We start from the raw sequence: 14,330 nt of genomic DNA on the forward strand, positions 1-14,330 counted from the left end.
CAAAGTCTTAACTCATTTCAGCATTAACTCAAAAGTTCACAGTCCAAAGACTTATGTGAGACAAGACAAGTCCCTTCTGCCTATGTGCTTGTAAAATCAAAAGCAAGTTAATTACTTCCTAGATACAATGAGGGTAAAGGCATTGGGTAAATACAGCTGTTCCAAATGGGAGAAACTGGCTAAAACAAAAGAGCTACAGACCCCATGCAAGTCCGATATCCAGCAGGACAGTCAAATCTTAAAGCTCCAAAATTACATCCTTTGACCCCACATCTCACATGCAGGTCACACTGATGCAGGAGGTGGGTTCCCAGGGTATTGGACAGCTCTGCCAGGTCCTTTGCAGGGTACAGCCTCCCTCACAGCTGCTTTCACGGCTGGCATTGAGTGTCTGTGGCTTTTCCAGGTGCACAGTGCAAGCCGTCAGTGGATCTACCATTCTGGGGTCTGAAGGATGGTGGCCCTCTTCTCACAGCTCCACTAGGCAGTGCCCCAGTAGGGTGTCTGCATGGGGGCTCTGACCCCACATTTCCCTCTGTACTGCCCTAGCAGAAGTTCTCCATGAAGGCCCCACCCCTGCAGCAAACTTCTCTCTGGACATCCAGGCATTTCTATACATCCTCTGAAATCTAGGTGGAGGTTCCCAATACCCAATTCTTGACTTCTTGAGCACTATCAGGTTCAACACCACATGGAAGCTGCCAAGGCTTGTGGCTTATACCCTCTGAAGCTGCAGCCTGAGTTCTGTGGGGGCCCCTTTCAGCCATAGCTGGAGCAGCTGGGACACAGGGCACCAAGTCCCCAGGCTGCACACAGCACAGGGACCCTGGGCCTCACCCATGAAACCACTTTTTCCTTCTAAGCCTCCAGGCCTGTGATGGGAGGGGCTGCTGTAAAGACCTCTGAAATGCTCTAGAGACATTTTCCCCATTGTCTTGGTCATTAATATTCAGCTCCTTATTACTTATGCAAATTTCTGCAGCTGGCTTGAATTTCTCCTCAGAAAATGATATTTTCTTTTCTATCACATAGGCTGCAAATTTTCTGAACTTTTGTGCTCTGCTTCCCTTCTAAAAGTGAATGCCTTTAACAGCACCCAAGTTGCTTCTCGAATGCTTTGCTGCTTAGAAATTTCCTCCACCAGATACCCTAAATCGTCTCACTCAAGTTCAAAGTTCCACAAATCTCTAGGGCAGGGGCGAAATACCACCAGTCTCTTTGCTAAAATATAACAAGAGTCACCTTTGCTCCAGTTTTCAACAAGTTCCTCATTTCCATCTGACACCACCTCAGCCCGGACTTTATTGTACTTATTGCTATCAGCGTTTTGGGCAAAGCCATTTAATAAGTCTTTAGGAAGTTCTAAACTTTCCCACATTTTCCTGTCTTAGTTTCTGAGTCCTCCAAACTTCCAACCGCTGCCTGTTACCCAGTTTCAAAGTCACTTCAACATTTTTGGGTATCTTTTCAGTAGAACCCCACTCCTGGTACCAACTTATTGTATAAGTTTGTTTTCTTACTGCTGATAAAGACATATCTGAGACTGAGCAATTTACAAAAGAAAGATGTTTAATGGACTTACAGTTCCATGTCACTGGGGAGGCCTCATAATCATGGTGGAGGAGCAAGTCACATCTTACATGGATGGCAGCAGGCAAAGAGAGAGTGAGTTTGTGCCAGGAAAATCCCATTTTTAAAACTATTAGATTTCATAAGACTTATTCACTATCATGAGAACAGCATGGGAAAGACCCACCCCCATGGTTCAATTACCTCCCACCAGGTTTCTCCTGCAAAACATGAGAATTGTGGGAGTTACAATTCAAGATGAGACTGGGTGGGGACACAGCCAAACCATATCAAAAAGTGAACTCTTTTTCTTTCTCTCTGTTCTGGAGGTAGGATACCTTTCTTCTGCCCTGGGACACCAGAACTCCAGATTCTCTAGTCTTTGGACTCCAAGACTTACCTCAGTGGCTACCCCCCGCACCCACCAGGTTCTAAGGTCTTTGGCCTCAGACTGAGAGTTACACCATTGGCTTCCCTAGTTCTTAGGCTTTTGGACTTGGACCAAGCCATGCTACTGGCTTTCCTGGTTCTCCATCTTGCAATGGCCTATTGTGGGTTTTCTCAACCTCCATAAGCACATAAGCCACTATCCCTAATATGTCCCCTTGCATATATCTATATGTCTTTCTGTGTGTGTGTGTGTGTGTGTGTGTGTGTGTGTGTGTATTCATTGGTTCTGTCTCTATGGAGAACCCTGACTAATACAATCACTAAGTGGGCTTTAAAGAAAACCTCAACAAATATAAGAGGTGATCTGAATATTATTAATTTAGAAATTAGAAAGTAGATTTCAACACAATGTTACTAAATTAGAAATAAAAAACAAAAATCCTCAATATATTTGAAATGTAAAATATATATAAAGTAAGTTATGACTTGAAGAATTTCAGGAAATGAAAATATCAAATGGCAAAACTTGAGTGATATTCCTTCTACTTCCTGAAAAATTCAATCCTGAAGCCATTAGGTGGGATAGACCAAGACAGGAGGAGCTGCAGTGTCCAGAGGTGGTATCAGAGCCCATGGACAATAAGAACATCACTCTGGGATGGCAGGCATCCTCGCATGGGGAATCAGCCTTAACAGGGTGAGGAAATATTCACACAGGCAGTTGATGTGTTTGGGGAAGTCAGAGTCCAAACAGGGAGAGGAGGACATCTGTGTAGGGCAAGGGTTCATAGTGGGGATGGAGATAGATTGCATAAAGTGGGGTTGATTGCATAAGGAAATATCAGAAAAATTATGGAAGCTAGCCTTCTCACCAATAGAGAAGGGATCTACATATATAGCAAGAGAGAAAACTAGAATGAACGTGTGAAATTGCAGGTGTCAGCATGGACTCATGGTATTCAATATATAGAGATAGACATAGAAATTAATTTAGATGTAAATATGTGGTATACACACACATATACCTATCTGGGATAGGACCTGGAAGTAGCAACACTCCAACAAGAGCATGTACAGCACCCACATCTTGGCTTTGAGGTACCATTTTACATAAAAGGAAATAGGACTTGGAGAAATGGCTGATTCTGGGCCTAGAGGAGAAAAAAAATTCAAGAAACCCTGGAACTTATTGTGCCAGAAGCAAGGAAGTATTTTTATAATGATAAAGATATGTCAAAAGGACTTAGAAGCCAACCTAAAAGGGTTCTTACTGACCAAATTGGCCATAATTTGAGTGCCAAAATTGATACTGATAGTATCAGTAATAGTAACTTATGATATTAAGTAAAATATGAGGCCTTACAAACATAAATAAATGAGAAAATTAAAATGTGATGAGGAGTGAGATATTTACATAGTACTATGGTTTAAATGTATGTGTTCCTCCAAAATTCATGTTAGAAACTAATACTCAGTTTGTAAGTATTAAGAAGTGATTATGTCATGAGGGCTCCGCCCTCAAGAATGGATTAGTGTTCTTATAAAAGAGGTTGAAGGAAGCCTAGTGAGTTTTTGCCTCTTTTTGCCCTTCTGCCTTCTGCCCTTGAGGACTTAGAAACAAGGTGCCATTTTGGAATTACAGAGCAGCTGTCATCAGACACCAAATCTGCCACCACCTCAGTCTTAGACTTCCCCGCCTCCGGAACTGGGAGACATAAATTTCTGTTGCTTTGAAGTTACCCAGTCTCCAGTGTTTTAGCAGCATGAACAGACTAAGACACATAGTTTCAAAGTACCTTCCCCCAAAGGGGGATAAAGGTAACTTTATGGTGGAGGAGTCTAGCAGATATCTCTTTCATGAAATGGTCAAAGTGAGTATCAGTTACTGAAAGCACTCATGACCTGGTAAAATGCATTGAGAAGAACACAGCATCACTGCTATGGTATTATAACCTGAATCTATTATAAAGAAACATCAGACAAACTTAACTGTGGGAAATTCTATAAAGTAACTGAACTCATCCTGAAAAGTATTGAAGTCATAAAAGTCAACAATGGACTGAAGAATATTCTAGGCTGAAACAGACTAAAAAGATATATTAGCTAAATGCATTGTGTGATTCTGAACTGGATCCTTTTATTTCAAAAAATATCATTGCATTAATTGGTGAACCTGGAATGTGGTCTGTAGACTAAAGAGAATTGTATCCAAGTTCCTATCTGATTTTATTGGTTGTTTTGCAGATAATAAATTCTTATTAGTAGAAAACACACATGAAAGTGTTTGAGGGCTAATGAACCATGGGGTTAATTTACAAGGAAAAACAAAATATTTGTACTATATGTACAACTTTTTGTAAATTTTTATTGTTTCAAAATTTAAAGAAAACACCCAATAGCAAAATTTTATAATGCATGATGTGGTTTAAGTTGTACCAAGAGGTAAATGTACAGCCTTCACAATTTATAATTAAAAAGAAGAAAGATGAAAATTAGAGCTAGATGAGGTGGCATGTCCCACTCACTAGAAAGGCTGAGGAGGATTGCTTGAGCCTGGGCGGGAGTTCCAGGCAGTAGTGCACTATGATCACACCTGTGAATAGCCACTGCACTCCAGCCTAAACAACATAATGAGGCCCTGTCTCAAAGAAAGAAAGGAAGGAAGCAAAGTAGTGAATTAACTGTTCTAGTCAATATGTTAGGGAAAAAATTATAAACTCTTAAGAAAAGGAAATTAAAATGTCAAACAACAAAATTAATGAACTAGAAGACAAAGAAACAAGAGAGAGGATAAGTGATGACCTTTATTCACCTTTGGGCAGTAGCTAAGGCTTTCTTCTTTACCTGTGTAAAAAATGGATGCCACAGCAGAAAGAGGAAAAAAGAGTCAGTTCTCAGTTTTTTGAATTTCAAGCCCCTTGGCATTTGTGTATTACACGGGAAGGCCCTAAAGATCTCAAGACATGACATTAATTTCATGGACAAAAGAAGGAAAGCACAGAGAACAGAGCTTTGATGTTGGTGGCATCTCTGTGAAGGGACTTTGTGCCCTGACCCTCTCACCTAAGTTGGGAGAAATGCCCATAGGGCAGGAGAATCTGGCAGCAAAAAACTCTGTGGTCTTATATCTTGGGAGGCCAAGGAGGCCTTCAGCCTCACCAGTTCCAATTCCTCCGTGCTCGCCATAGCAAAGGAGCAGTAGGAGAGAGGTGATTATGTGGGGTGTTCAGGTAACCAGCCTGAGAATGCTTCTGCATTCCCGACATCCCAATGGGTCTCCGAACAAGTCACATAGCTTCTGTAGGCCAAAAATGCTGAGCGGGATTTGGCCTAAGAGGCCTCATAGTGGGTATAGTAAGGTTAGGGTTAGGGTGGGTTTAGATAGGATGGTAGCATCTCAGAGACTTGCTTGAATTGACACTGGGGGACCAGAATGGGCACAATATCTCTGTTGATGTCAGCATGAAGAGATGATGACTTGTCCCCTTGTTCCTCCATAAGCTACCTTCAACAGAGTTCTAAAAATAACCCAATGGCTCTTTTATAAGTTATGAGACGCATGGATGGATGGATGGATGAACGGATGGATGGACGGATGGATGGACAAATGAATAATAAACGGGAAATCCCTAAAGTACATCAATTTAAAAGCAACTATGTTTCAGGACTTCACCTGGGAAAGCCACCTAGTAGAAAGCCAAACTACCCTCATTCTCTTGTGCCCATCTTCACACTGCTTTCCAAGATAGCAGCAATGAAGGGTGGGAAAAGAATAGATTCTTATATCCTTTATTGTTCTGCAGCTGAAATAGTCCCAAGGTCAGTCAATAAGCAAGTGGCTTTGCCAAACGGCACATTAGAAAAAAAAAAATCATTGGGAGCTTCAGAAACTGACAAGTGTTTAAAAAAAGATGTGTCTTCCAAGTTTGCTTTTTACTGAAGAAAAATAAAGGGCATTGGAATTATTTTCTGCCCTGTTTGGAATCTTATATTTTTATCTTGGTCTTTCTTGGTTTTTATTTGTATACTTAGGGAGATCTTAGTGGGAGCAAATGTGTAATTCTAAAGCAGTCTACAAATGTACACTCACAGTGCATAACCAAACCACAATTTTATGCAGATTTTTTTCTCTGTCTTAGATTCTGCAGTTCTTAAAGGAAAATGTGAATGCAATGGTGTGTCACAACTGCGATTAGAGAAGTCCAAGGGAAAAGAGTACAACATGCTGATCAACCTTGGCATTCCCCACATACAGCATGATTATATTGTAATACTGTTTGATGCAATTGTATGTTTGATCAGCTTCAAGAGATGAATATCACCTCACTTCAAACAATATGATACAGTCTCATTGTATGGAATTATGGCTGCTGTCAATCAGCATATGGCATAACCCTTAAAGTGCCATCTTTGGGGAATGTCATAAAAATGATTGCAACACTTGCATTAATTAGTAAGTTTTTGCACTAAAACCAAGCAAAACCTGTCAAGACAATGTATCTTCTATATCTCTGTTCATTTTTGTTATCATAAAATCATGTATATAACCCATACATGCATACACTTAGCTGATTAGCTGAACTTGTTAGAACAGCCATGCTAATAAAAATACTATAAGTGTGAGCCCCTCTGTATGGATCATTAAGCTATCTTTTCCATGTTTTGTTTGATGATCCCAAATATACATCTGCTTTGAACCAACTATCTTATCATAGTGAGAGATAGGTGGAAAGTAAGGACAAACATTAGATTATCATCAGGTCTATGGTCTCAACAAAACTCAAAATTTAAGCTTGACAAATGACGAATAATGGCATGTGGACATGTTTACATGTGGTAAATATAAAATCAGTCTTTGGAATGTCATTAATTTCACATTGTCAAGGTTCATGGACACAGCATTTTGAGGAAATAAGAATTGTGATCTATTTTTACTTCGGCTATGAAATAATTTCCCTCTTGTTTGAAGATATTTATTATTTGTTATTGTCTTGGTCTCAGGTTTTGCCATCATCACCTAGTAATACATGATTTTACGACCTTGACCTGAGACTTCACACACTTTCCCAAGGAGACTAATACCAGATTCAACCATGTTTGTTGATTGTCTATATCACTAGAGTATTATGAACCTTTTCCCAAGGAATTCCTCACTCATCATGTCTCTTGGCATCCTTCCTACTTTTCCAGTGTCCTTTACTCCTTTATGAACTGAGCAATTATTGCTGTGATAGACTTCTAAAATGGCCCCAATGTTTTCTGTCTTCTGGTATTCCTGATCTTATGGAATCCCCTCCCTTTGAATGAGGACTGGTCCTAGTGACTTCTTTCTACTGAATAGAATATGGCCAGAGTTATTGGATGCCACTTCCAAAATTAGGTTATAAAAGACTGTGACTTCAGTCTTGCTAGCAGAGTCCCTTTCTCTCTTGCTGGCTTTGATAAAGTGCATTTCCATGTTAGAAAGCCCCACATGGCAAGAATCTGAGGGAAGCCCCTGGCCAACAGCCAGCGAGGAACTGAGACCCTCTTTCCAGTCACCTATGAGGAACAGAATCCTGCTCAGCTACCACTGAGTAAGCTTGGAAAGGGATCCTGTCTCAGTTGAACTTTGATGTGACTGTGCCACCAGCTGATATCTGAATTGCAGCCTTGTAAGAGATCCTAAAGCAGAGGACCCTGCTAAGCTATGCCCGGATTCTAAAGCAGAGAACCCTGCTAAGTTGTGCCCGGATTCCAAATCCACAGAGTCTGTGGAGTAATACATGTTTGTGGTTTTAAGCCACTAAACTTTGGGTTTATTTGGGACAACTAACACACCTTCAGTTGTCCCTCGGTATCAAGGGGATTGATTCCAGAACCCATGCAGATACCAAAATCCACTGATGGTCAAGTCCTTTTGTATAATAAAATGCAGTAGTATTTGCATATAACCAGTGCACATCTCTAGATTACTGATAATGCCTAATACAATGTAAATGCTGTGGATATAGTTGTTACACTGTGTTGGTTTTTAAAATTTGTATTTTTATTGTTGTATTATTTTTATTTACCGAGTATTTTCTATCCTTGGCTGGTTGAGTTCACAGATGTGGAACCCGCAGGTGTGGAGGGCCAACTGCACAGCTTCTTTTGTAGTGACGAGTAAAATAGTGCAGGGGGGTAGGCATCATCACATGTGAGCCTTCAAAATATGGAAGGTTTCATACTACTGGCAGGTTTTGTGGAAATGCTGACCAGGTCCACAAAGACTTATGTGTAGTCTCTATGACCTTCCAGTAAAGATCCTACCATCATTCATGGGCAAGAATATTGACCAGTGTTTACACTTTGGGTTAGGATTGTAAAGTGTTGAAGTATAAAGCTGTCCTTTCTTTTTCCAACGCAAGTTTTGACATACTGGGACTGTGGAAATATCACATGGTATGTATTAATGTCACCAGTGCTACACAGACACACCTGTCTTGCTTTATAGATTCTTTCTCACATCCTCATATTATGTTGGCAGCTTGTTGAATTCTAGGCTTTGGGGTAGAATTTTTGACAATTCTACTAGAAGCTTGAAAAAATGAGAGGTAGATTGTCTTCTGTGATGATTTGAAGAATAGGTATTACAACAGGGTTATATAATTTGTGAAATATTTTATTATTTACTCAATTATCCACATTTATAGAGGCCACCAGTGATGAAAAGTATTTACAACAGTCAATAATCAAACACTTTTTATTTTGAGATTTAATACATGTATTAAATCTCTGCTGAGTGTTTTTAACCTAATATTACGAATGTACTGTTTCATTGATTCATAGCTCTGCTGGTGTAGAGACAACTCAGTCAGGAGCTGGCTGGCAGAAGGAAGTCAGTTTGGTACCGGACATGGTCCCTGGGTGGGCCAGGTGTGATTTATCAAGAATTGATTTATTTGAAAGTTCCCAAGTACACTAGGATTTAAAACAATAATGAAAAAACTACCTTTTTATTAGATTAACAAATATTTTTTAAAAAAATTATACTCCATTTAGATTATAAGGAAAATGGCTCATGCACAGTTGGTGGGAGTGTAAATTGGCACAACCGTCTTGGAGAGCAATTTGACAAACTACTTCAACACTGTAAGTCCATTTCATGTCTAGGAATTTATGCCAAGAAAATAAATCTGAACTTGCAAAGATGTTAAAAGATGTTTATGAAATCACTGTTTATAAGAATAAAAAATTTATGCAATCTAAATATCTGTCAATAGATTTAAATACATTATGAATTATACAAAATAAAGGCTACAATAACCAGTTAATGAGAAACATTTGTGCCAAAGAGTGGTATCAGCAATCTATTATTAATTTTTAGTTAGTATTAACTACACACACACACACACACACACACACACACACACACTATGGCTCCAACCTTGTTTAAAAAAATGACAACCCTATGTAATCATGGGCAAACTACTGAGAGCATACACCTACACCAAATCATTAAAACTGGTTTTCTCTAACAGAGAAATTATTGTGAGATATTTGAATATTTTGCAGCAAGCATGTATTATTTATTAGTCAGAAAATAGCTATTTTCACTTTGAAAAAATTCTAGATATTAATTTTTGTCTTTTGTCTTTTGGACACTGAAAAAAGATTCAACACATAATCATCTGTTTCATTTTGTCCTCCAGTGGCTCATCTATTTTTTATTTCTTAGATCAGTTAGCATTTATTAAGCACCTATCATGTGTCTAGCACTGTGGTTGTCACTAAAGAAACAGATAAATGAGACAATCTCTGACTCAAATGAAGAAGACGTCAATTTCACATGAAATAAGGTTTACCGATGCTCTGTTGGAGTAGATGCAAGATAAGGTGGGGGTCACAGAAGAGAGTGATCAATTTAAAATTATGAAACAATTCATGAATATGTGTGTCATTTTTGCAGGTATTCCATCCACTACAAAATTACAAATATCTTGACACTGATTTTATGGCATATACTTTTAATATCATCTCCATAAGGCCCAGAGTCTAGCTGATGGTGTGCCAAGTATCCAAAAAAATACCTTGGCATTCAATCAAGATAGTCATTGCTGGAGTAGTGCTTTTCGAACTTTTGGAATTTAAGACTCACATTCAAATACTAGAATATGCAGTGGTACATCGGAATGGATTAAAAAATTCGAAGCACACTAAACAAGTAAGTAATAACTTCAGGCATAATAAGTTCTTTGTGTGTTTATAAAGTACCCAGAGTATCCAAGATAAGCTAGTCACATAGTTCCCCCTGAGCACTCAGTCAGTGTTAAGAGTAAAATGTTTATATTCTAATAACACTCGTAGGTTAACTATATTTGTAGGAACACATATGTAATTCATATAGAATATATGTGTAAATACACTTACAGAATGCATACTCGTACATGCATATCCGGGAAGCAAAGATTTAGTAACCACATGCACCTTTTATTACTGCTTTGACGTTTTTTAACTTACCACAGACAGCAAATTGGATGAAAGAGCAACTATCCAAGTCAACATTTCATCAGAACAGACACCAATAAAAGCTAATTCCCAACGTTTGACGGCACACCCCTACAGGGTGGAGTGCACACCACTAAAGGGTGTGTTACCAGAGACTATGTGCAGAAGCAGAATTGTCGCAAACGTACTGCATCTATTTTTTTTGTTAGCAGCAGCGAATCTGTACAGGTCTGCGGCAGTCTGAGTTATTGCCTCCTCCTCAGAAGAAGTTTGACCGAGGGGCATAAGGCAGAGTGAGAGACCAAGGCAAGTTTTAGAGCAGGAGTGTAAGTTTATTAAAAAGTTTTTTGAGCAGGAATAGTAGGAAGTAAAGTGCACTTAGAAGAGGGCCAAACGGGCGACTTGAGACAGTCAAGTGTGTGGTTTGACCTCTGACTTGGGGTTTTATACATTGGCATGCTTCGGGGGGTTGCGTCCCTTCTCCCCTGATTCTTCCCTTGGGGTGGGCTGTCTGCATGCACAGTGGCCTGCCAGCACTTGGGAGGGGCTGCGTTTGCAGTGTGTTTACTAGAGTTGTGCGCATGCTCACTTGAGGTGTTTTTTCCCTTACCAGTTGAGTGTTTAAACTCTGCCATTTTGCCTCTTAGTGACTTGAGGCATTTTTCCCTTACCAGTCTGGTGTTCCTAGAGGAAGGTCATATACCAGTTAAACTCTGCCATTTTGCCTCTTAGTGTGCATGCTTAAGCCCACTCGTCCAACTCCTGAGATCTTATCGGGAAGCTGCTGATCACCAGTTTCAGGTGTTTCTGTCTGATAGGAGAGGACCGTTCCCTGGCACCAGCTGCAACCAATTATTATTTTAGTGAGACAGCTTAACAACTGCGTGGCCGTCACCTGACATTCCTGGGAGGGCAGCAGCGTCTCCTGCTCTGCTCATTTCTGCCTGACTACCTACTGCAACACTTTCAGTGGAGCCAGTTAGTTGGTATCTTTGTTCGTATTTTTTTTTCTTTTCTTTTCTTTTCTTTTTTGAGACGGAGTTTTGCTCTTGTTGCCCAGAGTAGAGTGCAATGGCACCATCTCAGCTCACCGCAACATCGACCTGCCAGGTTCAAATGATTCTCCTGCCTCAACCTCCCGAGTAGCTAGGATTACAGGCATGCGCCACCACGCCCAGCTGATTTTGTATTTTTAGTAGAGAGGGGGTTTCTCCATGTTGGTCAGGTTGGTCTCCAACTCCCGACCTCAGGTGATCTGCCCACCTCGGCCTCCCAAAGTACTGGGATTACAGGCGTGAGCCACCGAACCAGGCCTGTTCATATTTTTGAAGTGATGATGGTACTTGGAAAAAAAATTATTGGAATAGTTTATTCAGGAAGTACTTGCCCCTTTTGTAAAGGTTTTCATATCTTATGTACAGAGAATGGTAGAACTCCCACTCTCCTGTTCTCATTTTCCTCAGATGACACACTGAGTGAAGAAAAGAGGTATGACTGTAATCCCAGCACTTTGAGGGGCTGAGATGGAGGGATCACTTGAGGCCAGGAGTTTGAGACCAGCCTGGGCAACATAGCCAGACCATGTCTCTATTAAACAAAAAAAAAAAAAGGAAAGAAAATTAGGTGGAAGAAGAGAAGTAAAAGACAAGACAACTGAAGAACAGAAGAGAGAAAGGAGCTGACATTTTGAATGTGAGTACAAGTGCCTCCGTTTCTTCATCTATCACTATGAAAATGTCAGGACATTCTTTGTTAGTAATGACTACTTGGAAAAAGAGTTCTTTGGGATGAATACAGCTATGTGCAACTTAGCTCGAATTACATTCTGCAATCTGTGAGACCAGTGAGACATTGTCCAGTTGAAAAGTCTCTAGGCTTAAATCAAGCTGTACAGGGTCTATGTAGTTCAAGCTTTCGTTAAATGACTGTGCAATCTGGATCACATTATATGTCCTAAGTGTGTTCCAGTATCCCTATTTGTTGAAAAAAGGAGATGTGAGCTACCCATCTCACACGCCTAATGTGAAAGTGTAAGAGACATTGAGTACATGAGACATTTCAGTACAAGTGTTCTGAAAAATTCAAAACCAATGCAAAATTCAGTCCTCAGAACCAAATACAGTTCATTTTCCCCCCACTAAACCATTAATGAATGACTTCAGTTAATAAAAGGGTGTGACTTGCCAAGGAATGGATTAGTATTCATTATAAAAATTACATTATAATTAATGCACTCATTAATGATCTACCAATCAATATCAATTGAAGGTCTATTATTTTAAGGAGGATGGGCAATTAGCAGTTTGACACCATGAGAAAGAGATAACCAGCTGACTGATGGGTCCCCATCAAGTTTAATTTTAATTTGTTTTAAAAGGATCTTCTTTAGGAGTGAGTTTAGATGCACATCATTCTTTCTTCTTTCAGAAAATGAATATATATGTTGTTTAAAAAGCATATCAGAATGACAAAGAATGCAGTCTGGCATATGTAGCAAGGAATGAGCACATCTTCTAAATGGGCTGGATGGTATGGTGTAAGTTCTATTCTCTCGCACAGTAATATAACTGGATTGCTCTTTAAATTAAGTGAATTTGTATGTCCGCTTTCTCTTAATGGAATCAGTTTTGATATACTCTTTGTTCATGCTGTTACCGGCTTCAGTCTAAGGTTTCTTTGTATTAACTTTTTAAAGTTACATTACAAAGAGGTTTTAAGATTTCCCAATAGGCTTTTATTTAACTGAAGCTTTTGATCTCAAACCTGCTGGGGCCTAGTGAAATCCTTACCAATTCTCCAGTAACTCCTCACTATTGGAATTTGAAAAGACCCACCTGAAGGATTTAACTCCCTGTATGGCTTCAGCCACCCTTCAGATCGTGCTATTCAAGCAGACAGCGAGGGGTTCTAGTGTACCCTTTGTGATCGCTAAGCAGCCTAAGGTGTCCTTTGCAGAAGTTGTACTCCTGAGGAAATAAAAATCAGGAGGACACAGACCTATATACCTTGTTTCCTGCTATCTTCAGTTAAAGGGGGATAGCAGGGGGTCTGCTTAACATCCTTTGCTACCTAAATACCTTTTGGACATGGGAACTCTATAAAAGAACTTTCATTGCATCCATTACCCTACTGCAGTGCATAACAAATTAGATTTAAAAGGCTACTTTTTTTCCCTTACAGCAATTTCCATCATTTTCTTTAAAATTTCAATTTAGTGTCTAGTGACAAAATATTCTATAATGTACTTTAAAACTCTATAATGTCAATTATGCTAACTGAATATCATTTCCAAAGAATTAGGCTTATGTTATTACAGAAAAATCTTAGTTTAAAAGATCAGGTAAAGAGAGAAGTAGAGAACTGATTCATGCTCAAAAGGTGTTAAATATAAAACTAGATAAAACAAATACTGTTTCTGAAAATCTTTTTAAAAATGCAAATATGCATTAATTTTCTATTTAACCCTCAACTCCCAGTTTTAGAACAATTTTGTATTTTAAGTTGAAAAATGTTAATGCCAAATATTAACCTATTTTTAGAAAGAGTAAAATAATTCTAAGAAAATTCCCAATTATAGTATTTAGATATCTTTATTTCATTTGAAAACTCCATCGTGCAGAGATTTTAGAACATGTAAACAACAGTAAGCATGAAAAGCAAATAAAACTTCATAAACAACACAATATTTGCTGCTGTGTGTGGGGAGAACAGATGTAGCTATGCACCACTTCTCCTGTGTAAACATTTATCTTTACCTTTCTATTAACCTGAAGTAAAGCCTTTTCATTATTAAAAAATTATTTAAATTCTATGTTGATAAATAGAAATCAACTTATTCCTATGTTACTTCTTTGTATCGGATGTTACTATCTGGGACAAAGCCTCAAATTAGCTTTATATCA

At 39.1% G+C, this 14,330-nt stretch overlaps 1 long non-coding RNA gene across 1 annotated transcript; it reads left to right on the forward strand.

Annotated features, from left to right (window-relative positions):
* Positions 1-10,678: 10,678 nt before the first annotated feature.
* On the forward strand, positions 10,679-12,047 carry LOC134728690 (uncharacterized). Its single transcript, XR_010109336.1, has 2 exons — positions 10,679-11,406; positions 11,892-12,047. It is a non-coding gene; the product is annotated as an uncharacterized LOC134728690 (long non-coding RNA).
* The last annotated feature ends 2,283 nt before the right edge of the window (positions 12,048-14,330 follow it).

Source organism: Pan paniscus, chromosome 13 (genome assembly GCF_029289425.2).
Source record: "Pan paniscus chromosome 13, NHGRI_mPanPan1-v2.0_pri, whole genome shotgun sequence".
NCBI classification, from domain to species: domain Eukaryota; kingdom Metazoa; phylum Chordata; class Mammalia; order Primates; family Hominidae; genus Pan; species Pan paniscus.